At 36.5% G+C, this 21714-nt stretch overlaps 1 long non-coding RNA gene across 2 annotated transcripts; it reads right to left on the minus strand.

Annotated features, from left to right (window-relative positions):
* Nucleotides 1-13694: 13694 nt before the first annotated feature.
* On the minus strand, nucleotides 13695-15019 carry LOC113328667. 2 transcript variants are annotated; one of them, XR_003349518.1, is made up of 3 exons: nucleotides 14871-15019; nucleotides 14521-14658; nucleotides 13695-14018 (listed from the first exon to the last, which is right to left on the minus strand). It is a non-coding gene; the product is annotated as an uncharacterized LOC113328667 (long non-coding RNA). The 2 variants fall into 2 exon arrangements; XR_003349517.1 differs by lacking the exon at nucleotides 14871-15019 and having other exon boundaries at nucleotides 14521-14772.
* Between the last annotated feature and the right edge of the window lie 6695 nt (nucleotides 15020-21714).

A 21714-nucleotide genomic window follows, 5' to 3' on the forward strand; every position in this document is an offset into this window, starting at 1 on the left:
GTGGAGACTTGAACTTATCTGTCACTCAAAAGTCTATCTATTCTATCTCCTAATCTTTGAGACAAAAGTTGTTTGTTATATAGACTTTGATTATACACATTTGGTATTTCGAGCCAAGTATATCTCGCCTATCTATATCTCGAAATATGTGTTGGTAAGCTTTTCGCTTCGATCAAGTTTATCTTTACCTAGTGACGAAAGTCATGATACGTTTCAATCATCTTGAAAATTGCTTTGACGAGAAAAAGTGTAACAACTGTATAACGTCCTTTAAGAATATTTCAATGATTGAAATGAGAGTTTAGATTATATAACCAATTGTGAACATGAACATTGTTGTGGAAACTCAATTATGTACAAGTCCTTATTCCTTGAACCAAAGTTTGCGCACTTTTTTGTTCAAGAGAACCGGAAAGGTGTGTGAGCTAAGTTTGCGAACTCAGTCCGCGAACCCAATTCGCGAATTGGCAGAAGTTCTCGACCCGAGAATTTCTGCTGGAGTTTGTGTACTTCATCCGGTGACTTAAGTCCGCGAACTTGAGAAGGTTATATCTGAAGATGATGAACGTGAATTGACTCTTATAAAGACTAAGGAATGCAGTATGCAAACCGTGGATATATAGTTCATGAAACGATTCAAGTGAATCACATCATCTTTGCTTCAATTGTGTCTTGTTTAGTACATGAGATTTCCTTGCAATTGAACAACTTTTTAACTAGTTTATTTTGAAGTCAATAAAACTAGTTATGGTAAAGAATAACATGGTGATATGAAATGCTCATATGGCTAACCGTTTGGTTGACTATTGGTGAACCAACAAATATACACGTTTGGCTATGGTTACACAAACCTAGAAGCGTGTATTTTATTTGTGTATAACAAGCTAAGTTTTCGATCTAACGGTTGAGAAATATTAGATTGAATCTAAATCGTTTTTTCATCTAACGGTGAATATTGAATGCTTTGTTACCAAGTAACTTAGATTGCAAACCCTGATTTGAAATACTATATAAGGGAATTTCTAGCATCTGTGCAAAACTAATCCCCAAACTTCTCGTGCGATACTAGTGCGCTTGTTAGAGTCGATTGTCCTTTAACCTTTGGTTTTCTTGTATAAAACCAGGTTAACGACTTAAAGACTTCATTGGGATTTTGAAGCCAGACCGATATACTTTTATCGTAGTTGTGTGTTATGATCTTGCATCTTCTATCGTACGAGTACAACCGAAACGATTGGCTTGAGATTGATATCTCCGATAGGAAAAATATAAAAAGTAATCAAAAAAATATTCGTCTCATTGTTTGTGATTTCACAACGTCTTTTTTCGATTACGGTTAAGATTGTTGTAAGGTAATTTATAACTCTAGGCCGTTCTTCGGGAATATAAGACCAGATTATCAATTGGTTCATATTCGCCTTGATTATATATCAAAAAAAGGAACAAAAACTTTAGGGTTTTTCTGTGGGAGACGGATTGATCCTTTGATAGAGTCTGTGTGAGACAGATTTGTTTATTGTTAAAGACTGCGATTTTGGGTCGTAGCAACTCTTAGTTGTGGGTGAGATCAGCTAAGGGAATCAAGTGCGTAGTATCCTGCTAGGATCAGAGACGTAGGGAGCGCAACTGTACCTTGGATCAGTGGAATATTGATTAGGTTTCAACTACAGTTCATTCCGAAGTTATCTTGGAGTAGGCTAGTGTCTGTAGCGGCTTAATACAGTGTGTGTTCAATCTGGACTAGGTCCCGGGGTTTTTCTGCATTTGCAGTTTCCTCGTTAACAAAATTTCTGGTGTTTGTTTTATTTCTATTTTCGTATTATATTGTTTATCTTTATAATTGAAATAATACAGGTTGTGTGTTAAGTTCAATCAATTAGAGTATCCGATCTAACGGTTATTGATTTCATTGATTGACACATGGATATTAGTCTTTGGTACCATCCAAGTCATTCCTTGTATTTGATTAGAACTCGCAGTTCCTGCTTGAGTAAATCAAATGAATAGAGAGATATAAACTCGTTGATAAAATTTTAATTGATTGAGTCTTGTTGATTATATTAAAAGTTTCTTAGAGTTTGTACATACAGATTACTAAGCGAAATATTGGGTGGTGTTGTTAGACCCCCTTTTTTTACATTGGTATCAGAGAAGGCAAACACGTTTAAGACCTTACAAGTCTGTGTTTGTAGCGATCTGACTCTATGGACAGAGGTGTTATCTCTATTAACGTACCACCAATCTTCGATGGCTCTAATTACTTATAGTGGAAAATTTCTATGCGAGCTTTTCAGTCGCATGATTTTCAATCATGGGTATATGTTGTTAATGGCTATGATGCTCCCGTTGTTGTAGCTGAAGGTGTAAACATTCCCAAGAATATTGGTGAATACAGTCCTGCCGAGATTCTTGCTGCAAAGCAAAACTCCGACGGTTTGAATGCCATCATTCATGCCATTACCCAAGATCTTCAGCACCATGTGTCAAACTGCACTAGGTCTAAAGATGCTTGGGATATCTTAGAAACCGTATTTGAAGGTAACTCCAGTGAAAAGGAAGCTAGGCTTCAAAACCTTAATTCCTATTGGGAAGACCTTCATATGGCAGATGAAGATTCATTTGATGAGTTTAATCACAAAGTATCTGAGATTGTTAATGCATCTTTTGCATTGGGTAAGTATATTCCTGGAAAGGACATTGTGATGAAAATTATCAGATCGCTGCCATCTAGATACGAGACTAAGAAGCATGCCATCATTGAGGGAAATAACCTGGATGATCTCTTCAGAAATACGTTGGTTGGGAAGTTATAGATCTTTGATCATGAGCATATATACAAATTCGGAAAGGATGTTACCTTTAAAGTACAAAAGAATACTAAATTACTTGATAAAGGTAAAAGTTTTTATGTCTCTGAGGATGATCTGTCTGAGGGTGAGTTTTCGGATGAAGATCTTGACAAATCAGTCTCCTTGATTATAAGACAGTTTAGGGATCTTCTTTTGAAGAGAAGTAAACGGTTTTCAAGAGACAAACCTAGGTCATCAGATAAACCTCACAATCGCGTCCCTCCTAAAAATAGGAATGCTGACGAGGCTGATGACGAGGATATACCTCAGCGCTTTAAGTGTAAAGGTTTTGGCTATTTTTCAAACGAATGCCCAAATCGTAGAAAATACACTAGGAATAAAGGTCTTGTTGTAACACTTGATGAGATGTCTGATATCTATGATTCTGATGAAGATAGGAAATCAAGTGTCGCTCTTCTGTGTGAAAATATTGATTTTGATAAATGTAGCAATACACATATCAATCTTGATGGTTTTGGTGAAGAAGAAAACCCAATCAAGTTGGATGAATCAATTGACCAGTCTTTGGAAACGCAAGTTATGATATTTCAGGATCCACTATGTGCCTAGCTGCTTGCACAATTCAGATGCCTGAATATTATGCAAGATTGACGTGCTCGTTATGTTCTATGAGGAGTCATGAACTATCAAGGTGTTACAAGTACAAACATCAAGTAAGGCACGCCAACAAACTTTAACGAAGAGCAAATCGATTAGCAAGGAAGCTTAAACTTGCTCAGAAGACCGATGAGGTATGTAGGATTTTATCTTCGTCTAAGAAGTTAGCTTCCAAGGACAAGACAAGACCATTAGAGAAGAATGTATGGTCAAATCGTTTTGATAGACAAAGGTTAGAGGATTCCTCTCATTAGGATAATAGTGGACAAATTGTTGTTCATCGCAACACAACATGATTGTGTTGTTTGGCACATCTTGTCTCATGTGCCTGATCAAAAGAGACAAGGTCATGTACCGTTCAGGCTTTGGGAAAAGATTTTTTTTCTTAGGTTTGTCTTTCTTCTCTATCAAGTAAAAGGAAGGTTATTATCGACAATTCTACTCTTTATAAGGTTTAGAGTTGGCCGTTTGGGAACCAATACTAAGGTTTCAAACCCTACATTCCTTTTTCCTCTCTGATATTCTTTATATCTTAAGACTGATTGTTGAGATTATGAATTCCATTCACGAAACCAGTTTTTTATAGCTGTTCTTCTTGCATCATGTCTTTGGATGGAAAAGATGTCAATATGATTGTTAAGGTATCAATCAAGGAAAAAGAGAAATCTCCAGTAACTTCTTCCCTGAAAAGAAAAAGGAGGAATTCAAGAAATCCAAGGGCTGCTCCTTCGAACTCTCAGAAGTTTTCTAATGTTCTTGATGAGTTGAAGGAAGTAAAAATGGAGATTGTTGAAATAAAGGCTTGCATAATAAGGTCTTTGGAAATTCAGAAGTCCCTGGTTCGTCATCATCAGCTGAGACGGGTCGTTGGCATTGACTCCTTCCTCCACGATCCTTATGTTCCAATGGCTGTTGAAGACAATGAGTTCGGGAACGATAAAGAATATCTCCAAGGCATTGTTTCCTAGTATATCTTCTTTTTGGTTTAGTTTGAAGAATAACTAGTGTTTGGAATAGCCATGATTGTTACTACACGTAGCTATTATTTTCATCTTCTTCTTGTTTTTTAGGTTTATTGGGTTTAAATTCTAAAAAACTATTTGAAGGATGATTTTTACAGTATTAATCTTATGATTTCATATATTGCAACTTGTTATGGGATTTGTGTTGTTTGCGTCCGTGAATCTGTCTGTCCCATATCTTGTCAAAAGTAAAGTCGTTCATGAGTTGGTATTCACGTATTGATGAAAGAATGAATATAATTTTGACAAATACAAAAGTTAAGCCTATATTGTCAATTCTTTGATGGGGTTAAAATATTTTGTGAACAAGGATGATGTCTATTATTGTTATGCAAATAATGATTTAAGATAGAATGAATCCTTGTATATTCGCAGTATTGATCTACCTTGTTCCATATATTGCAATACTCAAAAAGTCCCTTCTTATGTTGAGTGTATGAACGGATATGCTAATCATTTCCTAATGTTTAAATTAGTCGTAAGGTCCGTAAGTTTTCTTATGTTGAGCATGATCAATTAAATTGATCACTTTTTGTGTTTAATTTGGTTGTGTATTTCGATTAAATTAATCATGGGTTTACTTGTGATTAGTTTAATTGAGTTTTGGATATAGAAAATAACTCTCATGGTTTTTTGGTGTCCAACAAAAATCCTTCTTTTCTTTCTAAATTAAGGTCACTCTTGTTGTTCTTTCGGGAATGATATCAATGGGGGAGAGTTCTTTTGAACTTGTGCTTAATGGTAAAATCTTGCGGGGTGTGTGGTTGTGGAATATTAGAGGGGTTATCCTGTATCTTAAAACTCCTTGATGAATGCATTTAGCTTCGGCTTTATGATTGCATCTAAATTAAGTTGGTATGTATTTTTCTTTTAGTCTATGAAACGTCTCTTTCGGAATTCATTATGATCCCGTTCTTGTACCTTTGCCAATTTTATTGACATAAAGGGGGAGAATTAATATGTAGTTCACACTACAAAGACATATGGTTTACGGATCATTGTGTAAGGGGGAGTAATTGCCATGTGAGATGGAGTATTGAATAAGGGGGAGTGATACATATCACCATAGTATTATTGTTGAAGTTGTGATGCAATTGGACTTTGACACCGTGTAATAATACTATGACATTGTATAACAATGATCGAGACCGACTCTTTCTCATTGTTATAGCTACGGATCTTCAACAACGGTGATGCTAAACTTACAACCTTTGGGATCATTGGAGAACTTGGAAGCAGCGAAGATTTCGAGTTATGTTGAAGATTAGGCATGTGGAATAGGAGCTACTAAAGTTTCTTTATCTTTTTTATATTTCATATGTATTGATAGTTTTGTCACTAAAATCGAGGCTGCAACTGACTTTTTCTCGGACGCCAAGATGATTGGTGAAGGAGGATATAGAAAAGTTTACAGATACAGCCTTGGTCATACACCAGTTGCTGTCAAGGTTTTTCAACCAGATGAATCTGACAATACCAAGAAATAGGAGTTCTTGATGGACGTTAGTATATATTCTTCATGGATTTGTTGGATTTCTCCTGGAGTTGTGAGTTTCCAACTTTTTATTTTAATCATGCAGGTTGAAATTCTTAGCAAACTACGCCATCCTAACTTGGTTTTACTACTTGGGGCCCTTCAGATATTGGTTGTCTAGGTATGAATACATGGAAAATGGAAGTCTAGGTGAACGCGTGTTCTGCGAAGAAGGAACTCCACCTTTTCCTTGGTTTATTCGGTTCCGAATTGCTTATGAAGTATCTTGTGGTCTTTCATTGCTTCATAGTTCAGTTCCAAAACCAATTATTCATCGGGATTTGAAACCAAGGAATATACTGTTAGACATAAACTATATGAGAAAAATTGCAGATGTTGGACTAGCTAAATTTGTACCGGTTATAGTGCCTGACAATGCTACAGAGTATATAATCTCTAGTCTTGCAGGTGTATGACCAAGTCTCAATCGCTTTCATTTCTTAGGATGCCAGGATACGTTTTATTACGATTTGTATAAATAGGTTTACCTATTTCCACCGAACAACAAGTTTTGGTCAGGAGAAAATACACAGCTTTCAAAAATCACCTGGTAGATTTCTATTTTTGGCCATCCAGCCTTACCTTATGATACAAGTCGTAAAACAACCACCTCTTCAGAATCAACTATTCTGGCTTCAACACTCTCTTCGCTTCCCTCTCTAAGACCAACCCTTCTCCTTCACTTTGTGACCAAAGCAAGTATGGAACTGCCATTTCTTGGTTTATGCCGGATTTGTACATATTGATATCTCGAATCAAAGTACTCCCGTGCAGTACATTGTTTAGGGTTTAGACACATTTCTCACCCATACACACGAAATTACCGAGATCAGCAGAAACCGTTTTCACCCTCAAACAGTTGGATATCCAGCTGTACACACTGTCTTGCGGATTGGAAATCTCCTAACACTTCCACCACCCCTCGATATGTTGGAAATCTTATTCTTTGATGATAAGTCGAGGCGACTCCCTTGATGCCTGCGATCCATGGTCTTCCGATAATTGCCTCATAAGGCGAGACGACATCTACTACGCAGAATGTGGTGAGCGTATCCAAGTAGCCTCCTCCATCTGAAACTCTTAGGGTAACCTCATCCTTTGGCACGGTGACAGTACGATTGAAACCGTAGATTCGATAGGTCGAGGGGATGAGTATGTCGTCCGATAATTACATTCTCTTGAAGGTGTCGTAAAATAGAAATTCGACCGAACTTCCACTCTCAACTAGTATTCTTCACACACACACACACACCCCCACACACACACTCCCCGTGAGCTTGGCCATTCATCGGGACGTCTTTGGCGAGAAGGAGATTGGTTGCATCATCCAGGGCTCCATAGGTAAAGCCTTAACTGTGCTGAAATTCTCCCTCCAATTGTGGTCCCTCTTGTGGATTCTAGATGTTATACTCCCGCCCAAATCGAATCCCTGAGTTGCAGAATGCGAGATCGTGTTGCATGCAAACTGAGTATTCTTATCGATTCTAACTTGGTGAATCGGTGCATGTCGAGTGTTATTTTTTGGTGTCGCCTGTCGGACGAACTGTCGCAAGTATCCATCTCGGATCAGATGTTAGACGGTGTCCTTCACCTCGCGGCAATTATTAGTTGAATATCCTCGGTTCTGGTGATAATGACAATAATATGGATGGTCCTTAGTCTCGTCTAACTGTATTCCTATGGACTTAGGATATCGGATGTCATTTCTTATCTCTTCCTGTTTGAAAATCTCTTCAAGAGGTACATTTAATAGAATGTAGTTTATTGCCTCGTGCCTGGGTTTCTTCCCTTTTTTGACCCACTCTTTCTTCCCCGAACCCCGTTGGGGTGGCCCTGGTCTCTTCTCGGTCCGCTAGGAGGTCCCTTGTTGCGTCTCCTCGGACGCGGTGCTCGTCTCCTGCACTCCTCGATCTGTTGATTCCTCTTGGATCTCCTCAAGGGAGATGTAATGTTCTTGCATCTTTTTCATTTCCTTTAAGGTCTGTGGATTTTCTGTGAACATGGATATCCAAATAGGATCTGACTTCCCCAATGAATTCCCAAGCCCGAATATTTGCTGATCGACTGGTACTTTGCCGATATCGGTACATAGCTTCCTCCATCTGTGTGTTAGAGATCTCAAAGGTTCTCCGAATCTTCTTTCCAAAGTAAAGAGTCTATTGACCCTAGGTAGGGCCTTGATGTTATGCATATAGGTCTCCCAGAAGGTTTCTATTAGGGTGACGTAATCCCCAATTGAACCCGCTGGCATGGTATAGAACCAGTTTCTCGCCTCTCCCTCTTGACTGGCGGGAAAAAATTTACACATAACCACATCGTTGTTCTTACACTGTAGCAATGACATGGTATATATTTTGACGTGTTCCATTGCATCTCCTGTCCCATCAAACCTTGACGGAAAATACGGGAGTGTGCATTTTGGGGGGAACGATGCTAACTCTAATTCTCGAGTGAAAGGTGTCTTCTAGGCCTCACTGATAACTTCTACTAGCTTATCATCATCACCGCCTCCTGATAACTTTCTGATCTTGTCCTCTAGCTCCCGAAGCTTGGCTTCCATAGTGTTAATCGATCTCCCATTTTAATTCGGTGCCTCTTCTTCCGTCGACGAGCTCTCGGGAGGACCATAACCTCCCCCTATGGGGTTAGGGTTAGGAGTCGGCCCCGCAGGTGGTGGTACCGGAGCTTTCCCAGGTCAGGTATGGTTGCTAGACACGCCTCAACTTGAAGGTCCCCGGGACCTTGACCTTTGATTCCGTAGTTGGTAGTTTTCTTACTCAATAGCCAAGTTACTCCTATGTAACTCCTTTAAATGTTCTTCCTACCTCATTTGGTTCTCCAAGATTTCCAAGAAGCTCGGGTTCGTGCTTTCATGAATAGAGTGACCATTTGGATAATTCATTTGAGCGGGTGGTACCGTCATCGCGGGTGGTTAAGGCAATGGTGCCGTCGTAGGAGACATTAGGGGTGGTACTGATGGAATGTCTCGGATCAAAGCTCTCTTTACCAACTGAATTTGTCGCAGCATTTCTTGTTCCTTTTCCAGAGCCTCCTGGTACTCGGCTCGCCTCCTTGTCCATCGTCTTTGAGCGTGCAGTATCAGTGCTTCTTCGTCGTCTTCTGTGTCGGATGTCGTTAATCCATCTATCTGATCGGGTCTCCTCTGATTCAGCTCGACTCGTTCCAGGAAAGTGAGGTCTTCGTCTCGCCCAAATCAACTTCTTCATTAACAGTGAACATTCCTCCAGCAGGTGCGCGATATTTCTCGGGCTGGTGTTGTCGATCGGTCTCAGCTTGTGCCCCAGTTACCCTTCCATGCATACTGATACCTGTCACTGTACTATTCATCAGAATTCTTCCCGTTCCTGAAGTACTAGCCATCGGGACGGATGCTCCTTATACTTCGAGGATCGCTCTTACCTACATCAGCAAAAACGAATAACACCTCACTTCGAACTGCCATTTTGAAATATTTTTGCAGGGGTACGAACTCTGACATTTTAAACTGAGCTTTAAAAATTACAATTGCTTTAGTTTTGTCATGATGAAACCATCAAATTGGCTCCTTTTTATTACGAGATATTATGCAGATGCATAATCTGTTATGCAGATGTACCATATCTGTTATGCAGATGCATAATCTGTTATGCAGATGTATCATATTTGTTATTCTAGCATATCTGTTATATTTGTACATTACTTGGCTTGTACACCAAGTTATTTCCTTCCTGTTTTATCTTTGGTTCTCGTATATAAGACCAGGCACATGTATAATTCGTTTGTACCTTTTACCTTAATCCAATATACCATGACAAATTCTGTCATGGTATCAGAGCAAGTCAAGATCTAAATCAAACCGTGTTTCCGCTGCAACAAACAAACGATAACCAGTAACCAATATCAGAATCATAAAACTCAAAACCCTAGTGTCATATCTTCTTCATCAAGCCCAACATGTCACGTGAAGATTATCAACCCATTACTGTGAAGTTTGATGGAACAAACTACAATAATTGGTCTTTCTTAATGAGAAGTTTCCTCAAGGGAAAAGCCATGTGGAAATATATTGACTGCAAAGCTAAGAAGCCTGCAAACGGAGTCGTTATCACTGACAAAGGAAAAGATACAGGAGAAGAAACTGCAGAGAGCTGGGAGATCAATAATCACAAAATATTAACCTGGATAAGCAACACAGTAGTAACATCTATAAGCATGCAACTTACAAGCTTTGGGATTGCCAAAGATGCATGGGAGTTTCTCTCAAAAAGGTATACCCAAATAAACTTTGCTCAACGTTATAAGTTAGAACAGGATATTCGATCTATGAAATAACAGATGGAACAATCTGTCTCAGATTTTCACTCTGAGATGTCAATCATATGGAACCAGTTAGCACTAATGGAACCGAACTGGACAACTGATATAGAGTTATGGAAAAATTACAGAGAAGAGTCTCGATTAGTTTAGCTCTTAATGGCATTAAGAGATGACTTTGAGACTGTGAGAGCCTCAATCCTCCATCGATCACCTCTTCCGTCTGTCCAAGCCGCATTGTCAGAACTCATCATTGAAGAAACTCGGAAATGAATCAAACCAGACATACCATCAGTGTTTGCATTCAATTCACATGCAAACTTTAACAGTCATCTCAACTCTCAGAAACTCATCGTGATTTCTCACAAATCCAGTGCTACAACTGTAAGAAACTAGGCCACCTAGCCAAGAACTGCACCGTGCCATCAGTGCAAAGTGGATCACAAAGCTCAAACACACAAAAAATCCAGCAAGGATCAAGCTTCCCAATCCAGTGCAACTACTGCAAGGAACCAGGGCACACAGTAGGAAAATGTACATCCCCTACTTCCAGAAATATGAGAGAACGAAGAAAGTTTAATGGAACTGGATACACATCTGCACCATCCAGTTATGCAACTGCATCACCATCCAGTTATGCAGCTGCATCCACACCAAAAAATCTAGCTGACATACAAGAGATGCTCAAGCAAGCACTCTCAATGGGTAATAATAACTCTACAGCAGCATCTGCACTATCTACTTCCACAAGTAGCTTTTAAAATGGTTGGTTTCTTGACTCAGGTGCCTCTAACCATATGACTTTTGATTCTAGCATATTTGAGCAGAAAAGTCCTATTACTATACCTACAATCCAAACTGCAGATGGATCTGAACTAGCTGCCAGTCATATTGGTCAGATTAAAATCTCTGACAAGATACATATATCTGATGTGTTGCTTGTTCCAAAAATAAGAATGAACCTTATATCAATTGGACAATTATGTAATCAGGGATTTAACATTCACTTCTTCTATTCTGGCTGTGTGATGCAGGATCCCAAGACAGATAAGCTTGTTGGGATAGGCCGTAGAGTAGGAAGATTGTATCTTCTCGAAAGACTGATTTCTCCTAGGCTTTGAAAGAGTGAGCTTAACGCAACTGCAAATTCCTTTTCTCAGTCTGTGTCTCCTTTTATGTCATGACATTCTAAGTTAGGACATGTGTCCTTCTCTCGTCTCACTCATATGATAAATAGTGGATTTGTTAGGAACTATTCAGGTTGATAAAGAACCTTATTGCATCTCATGCAAATTAGGAAAACAAACTGCGCTTCCTTTCAGTAATAGTATAACTCATTATGTCAAACCTTTTGATCTCATCCACTCAGATGTATGGGGAAAATCTCCTATTATCTCTAAGGGAGGAGCACTATATTATGTTACTTTCATTGATGATTTCTCCCGTTTTACCTGGATATATCTTTTCAGTTCTAGATCATATTTTTAAAAAATTTACACAACCTTTTCTAGAATGATCAAGACCCAATTCGGAAAAACCATCAAAACATTCAGAGCTGATCAAGGGGGAGAGTATATATCAAATCCTTTCAGAGAATTCCTTGCAACAGCAGGTACCCTTCTCCAATTATCTTGCACTGAAACTCCACAGCAAAATGGTGTTGCAGAGAGAAAACACCGCCATATCATAGAGACAGCTAGAACACAACTCTTGTCAGCGTCAGTCCCTTCTAACTTTTGGGGTGAATCAGTCCTGACTGCAGTCTACAACATAAACCGTATTCCGTCCATAGTTACAGAAGGAATGTCTCCATATGAACGGTTATACAACAAGAAACCAGATTACTCTGAGCTTCGTGTTTTTGGGTCAACCTGCTTCGTTCTTCTTACTGAGAGAGAAAGAACCAAACTTAGCAAAAAGACTGCTATATGTGTATTCCTAGGCTATGGCATAGAACAAAAAGGTTATCGGTGCTATGATCCAGAGAGTCAAAGATTACGTGTTTCCAGACATGTTACATTCTGGGAGAATATACCCTTTTGGTCTCTTCCCACTAGTAAATCTCCCAACCTAGAACAAATATCTTATCTAGATCCTTTTGAGGATATGCCTCAGTCCAATTCTCCATCAACATCCATTCAGTTTCCCTCCACAGATGTTACTCTTCTTGAATCTAGTGAAGCAATACAAGAGCACTCTATGGTTAGTCCTGACGCAGCTTCTCCAGAAGGGGATCCTATATCTGACAATGTTACTTTACCAACAAGAAATCGTCGACCACCAGTCAGGTTTGCAGACTATCATTGCTCATTATCATCGATTTTATCTGTGCATGCACACTACAAAAAAACTAACCAAAGGCTATTTGACCAATGGTAGTGGCCTATTCAAATCTTTAGTTGCGTATCACTTTATGCATTTAATGTTAGTTTCCCGGCCGTAGTGGCGTAAGAGGGTGTTGTTTATGTTTAAAGCAACAAGTTCGCAATGGTTAGTTGGTCGCCATGTCTAAAGCTACTAGTATGGCTAGTTGACCAACAGTTGTCACATAATAGGTAAAGCCACTAATTTGAGTAGCTGCACTGTTATTAGCGAAAACATTAAAGCATTTATAATCTTGTAGTGGTTTAATAGATAATGCATTTAGAGGTTCATCTAGTAGCCAACGATATAAAACCACTGGATTCTGTACCAGGTGGTTTACATGCGTAATCATTTAATCCACTAAATTTTTGTCTAGTGGTTCAATAGGTTACGGATATAGAATACTACATGTATTGGTAGTTGCTAACCTTGCTTGCAAAAATCTACGCAACTAAGTTTTAGTGGCCTAAATTTTAGAGCTACGAGTATCTGTAACAGCCTATTAGTTAAAGCTACAATTTCTTAGCTGCTCAATTACCGATATTATCACTTATTCAATTACCAATTTCTGCGGTTAATAAAATTTTATTTCCAAATTGAAAGATCGGTGCCATTACTGTCACTATTATTTAGTTAATTGCCTTAATTATCGTTCTTATCATTTAGTTAATTGCCATATCTTTTGCCGTAATTTTTGCGGTTAACAAATATTTTATTTCCAAATTGAAAGATCTGTGCCATTATTATATTACGATTACATAGCTAATTGCCTTACTTTTCGCCATATTTTTTTTGGGTTAAGAAATTCCAATTTAATGGGTCTGGGATGAATCTTAACAAAATTACATATACTATTAGAGGGGAAAATTATTCCATGAACAAGGAGGTTTTTATGAATAAAACACTAGATATTTAATAAATTTCAAATACAAAAGATATATGTTTTTTTTTCTAAGATAATATAGTGGTTGCGACGAATGACATCAAAACAAATTCTAAAAATACAACAATGACATCATATTAAGTGAACGCTTAAAAACAAAAAAATGGCCAACACATTAAGTGGCAGTCCGACGCACACCTGACAGAAACCTTTTTCAGTTGGAGGCCTGGAGATGGCTTTCTTTGAAAAGCAGGAGGAATGACTGTCCAATACAAACGCCATGACCCATCCTAGTTTTACTGTTCAGCATCATGAACAACATTACCTCATCAATAGATAAAATGAGCGACTAAGACTGTTGTATCTTGAAGATCTGATACATAAAGTAATCATCCGATCCCTTAACAGATTTGGTTTCTACAAAGTGTAATATCCTGCACCAAAAGATTTATGAGCAATTGCTATATTAGCACACACAAAACATACTCAGTAACAAAATAGCCAAACAAAATCAAGAACCGTATGAAATTCAAAAAGGAAATAACATCTATCTATAACAGAACTTCATTTTCACTTCATCACTTAATACTAGACGACTGTTGCAGCAATCGGGACCAACGAACAAACAAAAGCTAGACAAAATAAAAACTAAGCTTTTCAGCAACATCTGCGAGTTTCTAAGAACTACTCATTTATGATTTATCAACTAGAGTTGACAGTGTTCAACTTTTAAAGTAGGCATCTGGAATTATAGTGTACATCCTGAAATGGTGGTTCAAAATTGAACTTTGAGTGTATGATATCCTGAAAGTATAATTTAGCTTACATGTTGAACTTGTCATATTTATCTGGCATTTACTGAAATGGTAAGAGATTTGATTTAAGTGTATGATTTCAAATAGCCAAACAACTGTATGATTTAGTGGATTTTAGTACCTTCTTCATGTAGTTTTCAACAAGCCATGGTACTTCAGTGGAGTTTCAACTGGACTCTTGAATCAACCAAAGGTAATTCCCTTCCAAACATGTCCAGTGACCAGCTGAAAAAGGAGAGTTGAATCTCTTCACTCCATGCTGCAACACCCAATAAGTGATTAGGAAGACAGTAAGTAGATACAAATGCATAAAAATGAAGAAATTAATTTATAGTTCCTGGCAATATATGTCTGATTTATCCAATTAGTTTTTGATCCAAAATTGTACACAAAGCAACCATAAGAGATCCCGAAACTTCATTGCAATCAAAATTAGTGGATTAGAGGAAGAAAAAATGATTAAAATGGCACCTGCAGGAAGCAATAACAGATATTGATATTTACAACTATATACTTTGGTGTTGCAAAGAATGGCCAAGATTCCATAATCTGGGTCCTTATATAAGTGCCTATCAATTCCCATGAACTGCAGTTCAAAATTCCACGTAGATGATGATTGCGATATTGAATGTCATAACACCGGCTGTTTTCGGTTATGACATGTTTTTACGTTGTTGACTATTCCTGGAAGGACCGTATACACCTAGGTCAGTTTATGCAAACAAACTTTCAAGGCTACGAAATTCTAAGTTCAGCAATGTCAAGAAAAATAACAACCATGCTTCAAATAAGTACACCCTCACAGGGTTAAAGAATGACTCCTACTAGTCTACCCTACATACAGAAGACACATTATTACAAACGCCATAGAAAATTACTCGATTAAAACCAACTAAATTCTTTCTTTCCAATAAATTGCCAAACATTTTTTGTGCATAAAACACAAAATTGAATCTTAAAATCAAATGAATATACGTCGATAAATTCAAATCATCACATAAAATCAGTACTACAACAAACCCATCTCTTTACACAATGAAATAGCATATAAATGAAATAGAGTAATAGAGATTAGGAGAAAAAATAAATTAGGATATTGTATCTTCACCATACATTGAAATCGATAGCATCAGCATCAACGAAAACGATATAACATATTCCCTCCGTTCTTTTTTAATAGGCCAGTTTTGTTTTTAGCGAAATTTAAGGAAATTAAGAGAACTAATCATTCAAAGTGGTCCTCATGACACTTGTCAATAAAAGAAGTAAAGTGAAATGGTCCCCATGACACTTGTTAGCAAAAGAAGTCAAGTGAAATGGTCCACATGACACTTGTCATCAAAAGAAGTTAAGAGAAAAATGGTCCCAAAAAATTAAAATAACATTTGGCTTTCCCAATTAGGAAACTGACCTATTTTTATTTATAGAAACTGACATATTAAAAAAGAACGGAGGGAGTATGATTTTTAATAACCTCTTCAAATGGATTTGATTCATAACAGTGAATCAGTGAGCAAGAAAAAAATGAGTAGCAGGAGCCCTACAAAGAATAAGACCATGGTAAGGTCAACGACTAGCGTTTTCCATTCCGTTGCTAACCTTTAAACATCATACGGATCAGAGAATAAATCTAAGCATAGTCCCGGCATAATGAAAAACATGGGAGATGAAAAGAAAAACTGACCTGTATCCGGTCTTTGATTTTAGCTCTTTCGTGGAAAAATCTGTGGAAAAGACATTCTCAAATCGTTTAGAATCATGAAGGAATCATAAATAATTGTTTCGAACAACCAATGTAAATAACCAAAACTCACCGCCATTTAAACTTCTAACAATCCCTAAAAATCTTTATACAGAGCAAAATTGAAGAACTGAAAAGTGAAAAACTCTAAAAAGCATAATTTCGGTGCTGCTGGAATTACTGAGGTGTGAGGTTACTTCGTTTTTATTGTTTGAGATGGTGCTTGTCATGGTGGTGGTGAGGGAAATGGTGAATCACTGATGGCGGCGTGAACCACAATAGATTTTTTTGGTTTGGTGGTAATGAAGAGATGGAGAGCGAGACATGCCGTTAAGTGCAGCGTTAGGGTTTTGTTCAATATTTCGGTAAACGCAACGCATAAAGTTTTGATGTCTGATAAGTATAGTTTTAACACGTGGATATCAAGATAATTAGTAGATCTTTTACCAACTAATCTTACCGGTTCATTTGGGGACCATGTTACCAGTCAATCACGCGTAATCTTATAGCTTCTCCGATGGTGGTTGTGTGTGTTTCCTAGGTGACAACCTAAAGAAAACATCCTCATTCCAATTTTTCCTTAAATTTAGAAGGAAAAAACATTTCATCCCAGTGATGTTGTTGGTGATTCTTTATAAATTAAATGCATTGTTTATTTTTAGTAAATTTTAGATTTTATTACACCTAAAGAGGGCTATTCAATATATTGGAATTAATTTTAGGAAGCAAAAGCTTACTAGGATAGCTTGACATTGTCGAGGTGAATGTCTAAAACTTAACATTCACCTTGACAATGTCTAACAAAAATTAAGTCATGTCATCTTCATATTGATTTAAAAAGTTGGGTTGGAGAAGATTTTTAGGGAAAATGAATGTCTATCCTATATGGACTTAAACATTTATCTTCACGTACATTCCATTGGAGAAGCTCTTACCAACGCATAAGATTTTGAGTTACCAAGCAAATTCAAAAATCCTTTATGAGATTTTAGATCACGGGTATGGTTTTTTTACCAATCAAGATGATTTTTCTTTACGATACAACTGGGTTTGGGTAGGGCTTAATGATCAATCAAAGTGATAATTTTCCTTTTTCTTTACAATACAATTGGGTTTGGGTTATTCGGATTCTTTTTGGTAAGATGCATATATACCGTATTGGTAGTACCTGATTTTGACCAAGTATATAAACTTTTGGTTAAAGTAGTCGATTTTGAGTCACCAAATAAATTCAAAATTCCTTTGTGAAGTTTTAAGTCATGAAAATGGTTTTCGATCGATCACAATAACAAATTTTGCTTTACGAAGCATTTGCCTTTGGGTTAACAGGAAGTTTTGGTGCAAAGATGCATATTATACATGGTGATAATAATATGGTTCTTCCGATCAACTCACTTTAAGTTAAAGTGGTTGATCTTAAGTCATGAGGCATTCTTGAAAACCTTGTTAGATTTTCGGTGTCGATTACGGTTTTGCACTACTTAATGATGCAAATAATGATTTTTCTAAAATATTTCTTTGGTTCAAGAGATAAAGGTGGGCATGGGCAGGTTTTCACCTCATCCGCATCCAATCCAATACATTACGGATTTCAAATTAAGCATATGTATCCAATCCAACATCTAACGGATTTGCAATCCAATGGATGCATGAATGGTCAGATTGGATACAGATAATCTAATGGATTTGTTTTAGTTAAAAATTTATAACAAAGAAAATAAAACAAACACAAATGACTTCTTATAAAACCTACATATCATATATACGTATACAAATACATAAATGCCATGTACAATACCCAAACAAACAACTTAAGAATTCCCAAATGATCCATGGTGTTTCCTAGAACTATATAAATGCCCTTAATTTAAAGGATATGGATGGACAACGAATTTTTAAGGTTGCATCCGAGCCCGATATGTAATCCGTTGGATCTCAAAAGTTCCATCCACATCCAACCCATTGATGAACGGTCTGGGCATTTATCCGCAAAAGAACGATTGGTCCCGGTTAAATCCGCGGATTACGAGCCAAATGCTCACTCCTACCAAGAGATACAAAATAAGAAGATAAAAAATATGATTTTCTTTACGTATCTCGACTTATATGGTTAAACGGCCGATTTAAGTCACTGATCATATTCAAGAAATCCCTTATGAGATTTCAAGTCATCAGCACGGTTTTGGTGCTCACAGTAATAATTTTTAGTTTGCAAGGGAATTGGTTATGGGTTATTAACAGTTTTTTTCTCTAGGAGATGCATATTCTGCAGATAAAATTGGACTTCGGTTGATATCATCCGATCTCATTCAAATCTCAAAGATCCACGTAAATTTATATGATTCTGAATTTTTTTAGATGTAATTGCATATCAAATGCTCAAAAATTAACATAGATTCAATTGATTCGATTTCGAACTTCATTAGATTTGACTACCTTTCATTTAATACTTACAGATTTATAGAAACTCAAAACACTCTGGATTTTGGACTTCACTTGATCCCTTTTCATCTCATCGGATAATAAAAGATTTACATGAATATTTTGGAGTTCGTTTAATCTCACTGTGTAGCTACATAATTCATTCGATTATGAATTTCGTACTGTTAGATTATATGATTGGTCATGGTATCGGTACATTATATGGAAAGTTTCAATATTACAAAAATATTTAGTGTTTGGTATATAAAGTACGACTTAATTTACAAGTATTCATTTCTTGAATATCATTATACAGACCCTGTGGATTATCAATTAATATATATTTCAGTTTTGTTTAATAGTTTGTAGTTCCAATTTAGCAACAACAAGTTTCAACCTAATCTGGTGAGATCGAAGAACCTGAGATATTTATTGGTTTTTTAGTCTGGTACCATGTTAAAGTTTATTGAACTAGAACTCACTAATAGAGGAAACGACAATAAAATTTAACAAAATAGAAATCGCAAAACTTAATTACATAGAAAGCACACTAACATTTATACTATCAAAACTCTATAAACACTAGTCTTATAATCTCATTCTTCATTGATTGGAGAGATTAATCAATCCTAATAACCTTTCAATGTATATTGGACTTCACATTAACATTAGATGTCGTTAAATTACGAAAATAAATTATTTTGTCTTGATATTCAAAATATATTACATGAGGTTGAACAAATTACAAAGATGAATGAACTTGTACATATATTACATGAGATTGAACAAATTACATAGACGAATGAACTTGTCTTTGAGTTGACTTAATCAAGCTTCTAAGTACATCTAACGTGATCAACCAAACTAAAAGTTGAGAATATTTTTTTTTGGAATCAGTTTATTTAAAATTTTAAGCATCCAATTAGATGCTTCGAATTTCATAATTGGACGAGTTGATTTTGGAATTTACTTATATAAATTTTCAATCATACTTACCAGAGTCCGATAAATTACAAAATCTTAAGGAATTAAGGCAAAAAGAATGAATCACCATTTTCACTTACACAAAATGTATAACCATATGCCAATATTTCGATGGAAAGCCAGAGTCTTTTGACATCACGTTTCGATCCGTGTGGTATAAATCTGGCTAATAGAAAGCCAAAATTTCCTATCCACGAGCAACCCATAGAAGTCATACGGATTGCCACCTTGTCACCTTGTCGAATTGAGGGAAAATTGCGCGCGCAAGATTTGTTGTGGCGCGCTACAAAAATTTGTGCAAAATTATAATTTTATGGTGATTTTCCGATTTATATGTGTTGCCTAAATATTTTGGGCTAGAAATCGCCTATCGAATCCCTAAAGGCTAAAGCAGTACAACTTTCTGAAACCTAATTCTCAAAATTACTATTTTCTCCAGATTTCCCTTTCTCTTTCGATTATGATTGATTTCAATGATTTGTGAAAAACTCTTAGTGGGTTTTGTTAATAGAGGCGAAGAAACCAAACATCAAGAGATCAATTTTATGGATTAATTATCAGAGAAGGTTATTCTCATTATTTTTCTCGGTCGTCTTTGATTCTTATAACGAAAATGAATTAAATTATCCATCATCCTCACCAAAATATGTTCAATCTGCTAGAAATCGTTTTTTTTTCTTAGAAAAAAACTCGTTCCTCATGTCTCTGGTGGAGCTAAAGGAAAGAATCTCACTCATGTTTTGTTGTTTCTTGAAGATGCACATGTTTATTTTTGTTTCTGTCTTTGCACTTTAATTCTCATAAATATATGACGTTAACTGTTTGAAAAAATTACTCTGAGAGTTTTCTAATAGATTTGGTCGATATGATTTTGACAAACTCAATTTTTGACTGTATTTTCAGATGCAGGTTGGATTTTTTATGAAACTGTTTGAATGAGGGTTTGAAGATGAGATGAACTTACAAAACAAAGGGTAGACTCACTCTAGGAAGTATTGGTAGGTTCAACACCTCGACTGGCTATTATCAAGTTACAAAACAAAGGGTAGACTGTTCATAACCACGGCTCTTGTTGTCAAGTTTGTAATTTCTAGGTAATAATTCTTCTTCAAATGTTGTCTCATGGATCTATTATCTGAGTGTGCTCAATTTTATTTTATTGCTAAGATTGATCTGATGTAATGAGGATTAAGTGTTTGCTTCCGTTGTTTCTGATTTTTTCTAGTTGAGAATATGTTATGTAGTAATTATGGTTTTGAAAATTTTGTGTAAAGCTTCACAACTTTTTTTTAGCATAATTTTTGTGTGTATTCTGAAAAATTGAGTTAGGTTATCCAAAGATTGAGGTTCTAGTTATATATAACTTGTAATTTGGTTGAAGTAAAAAGTTGTGTTTGATTTGTTTGTTTCCTTTGAAGGTTAGTTTAGGAATTCTGTTTTCTCTATGGGAAGTCTGCAACTGAGCTGTTTTAAGATCCATATTTAACAGCTGTACATTTTTGTTAACCACTTACTATGTTTTGTAGGTGCTTGAAATGAACAATTAACAAGTTAATCTGGATAAGGAACACTCCTTACATTGAAGGTAATATAAAAATGCAGGTTATAATTCTGTATAGTGATCCATCAATATTGCAGCAGTGATGCTCCTCCGCTACTTTGTGCCTCCGTCCTGTCATAATGCATACTCTACTTTCTCACAAATTTCAATATATCTAGGCATATGACATTGAGTGCCTAATTGTGGATGATATTCTGCGCAGAATGGTCCGAGACATATCCAGTCGTAATGGCAGCTTAGGTATTTGTTTTGATTCAGTAATAGACTGTTAGTTATTTCTATTTTGGTAATTATGTCTAAAGTAAATTGTGTTTTATTGGAGACATTCAAACTCTCTAGGTCAGGTGTCTATGACAATAAGACATGTCTTGTTTTGAATGATTTTATACACGAAAGTACATTGTTGTAGTCTTATTTTCTTCAAGGCAAAAGTGTTTTCTAATAATTTTGCAGACCATTGGTTCACTTTCTATTAATTGTTGAGACCATTGGTTCTCTTTTTATCTGTCATTTCTAACTCTTCGTGACTTTACGACGACCTCTCATGACTGTGGTTAGATTTGAATGATTGCCTAGTTGTATTTTACCTTAGATGTGTAAGATACAGT

Source organism: Papaver somniferum, unplaced genomic scaffold, assembly GCF_003573695.1.
Source record: "Papaver somniferum cultivar HN1 unplaced genomic scaffold, ASM357369v1 unplaced-scaffold_114, whole genome shotgun sequence".
Taxonomy (NCBI): domain Eukaryota; kingdom Viridiplantae; phylum Streptophyta; class Magnoliopsida; order Ranunculales; family Papaveraceae; genus Papaver; species Papaver somniferum.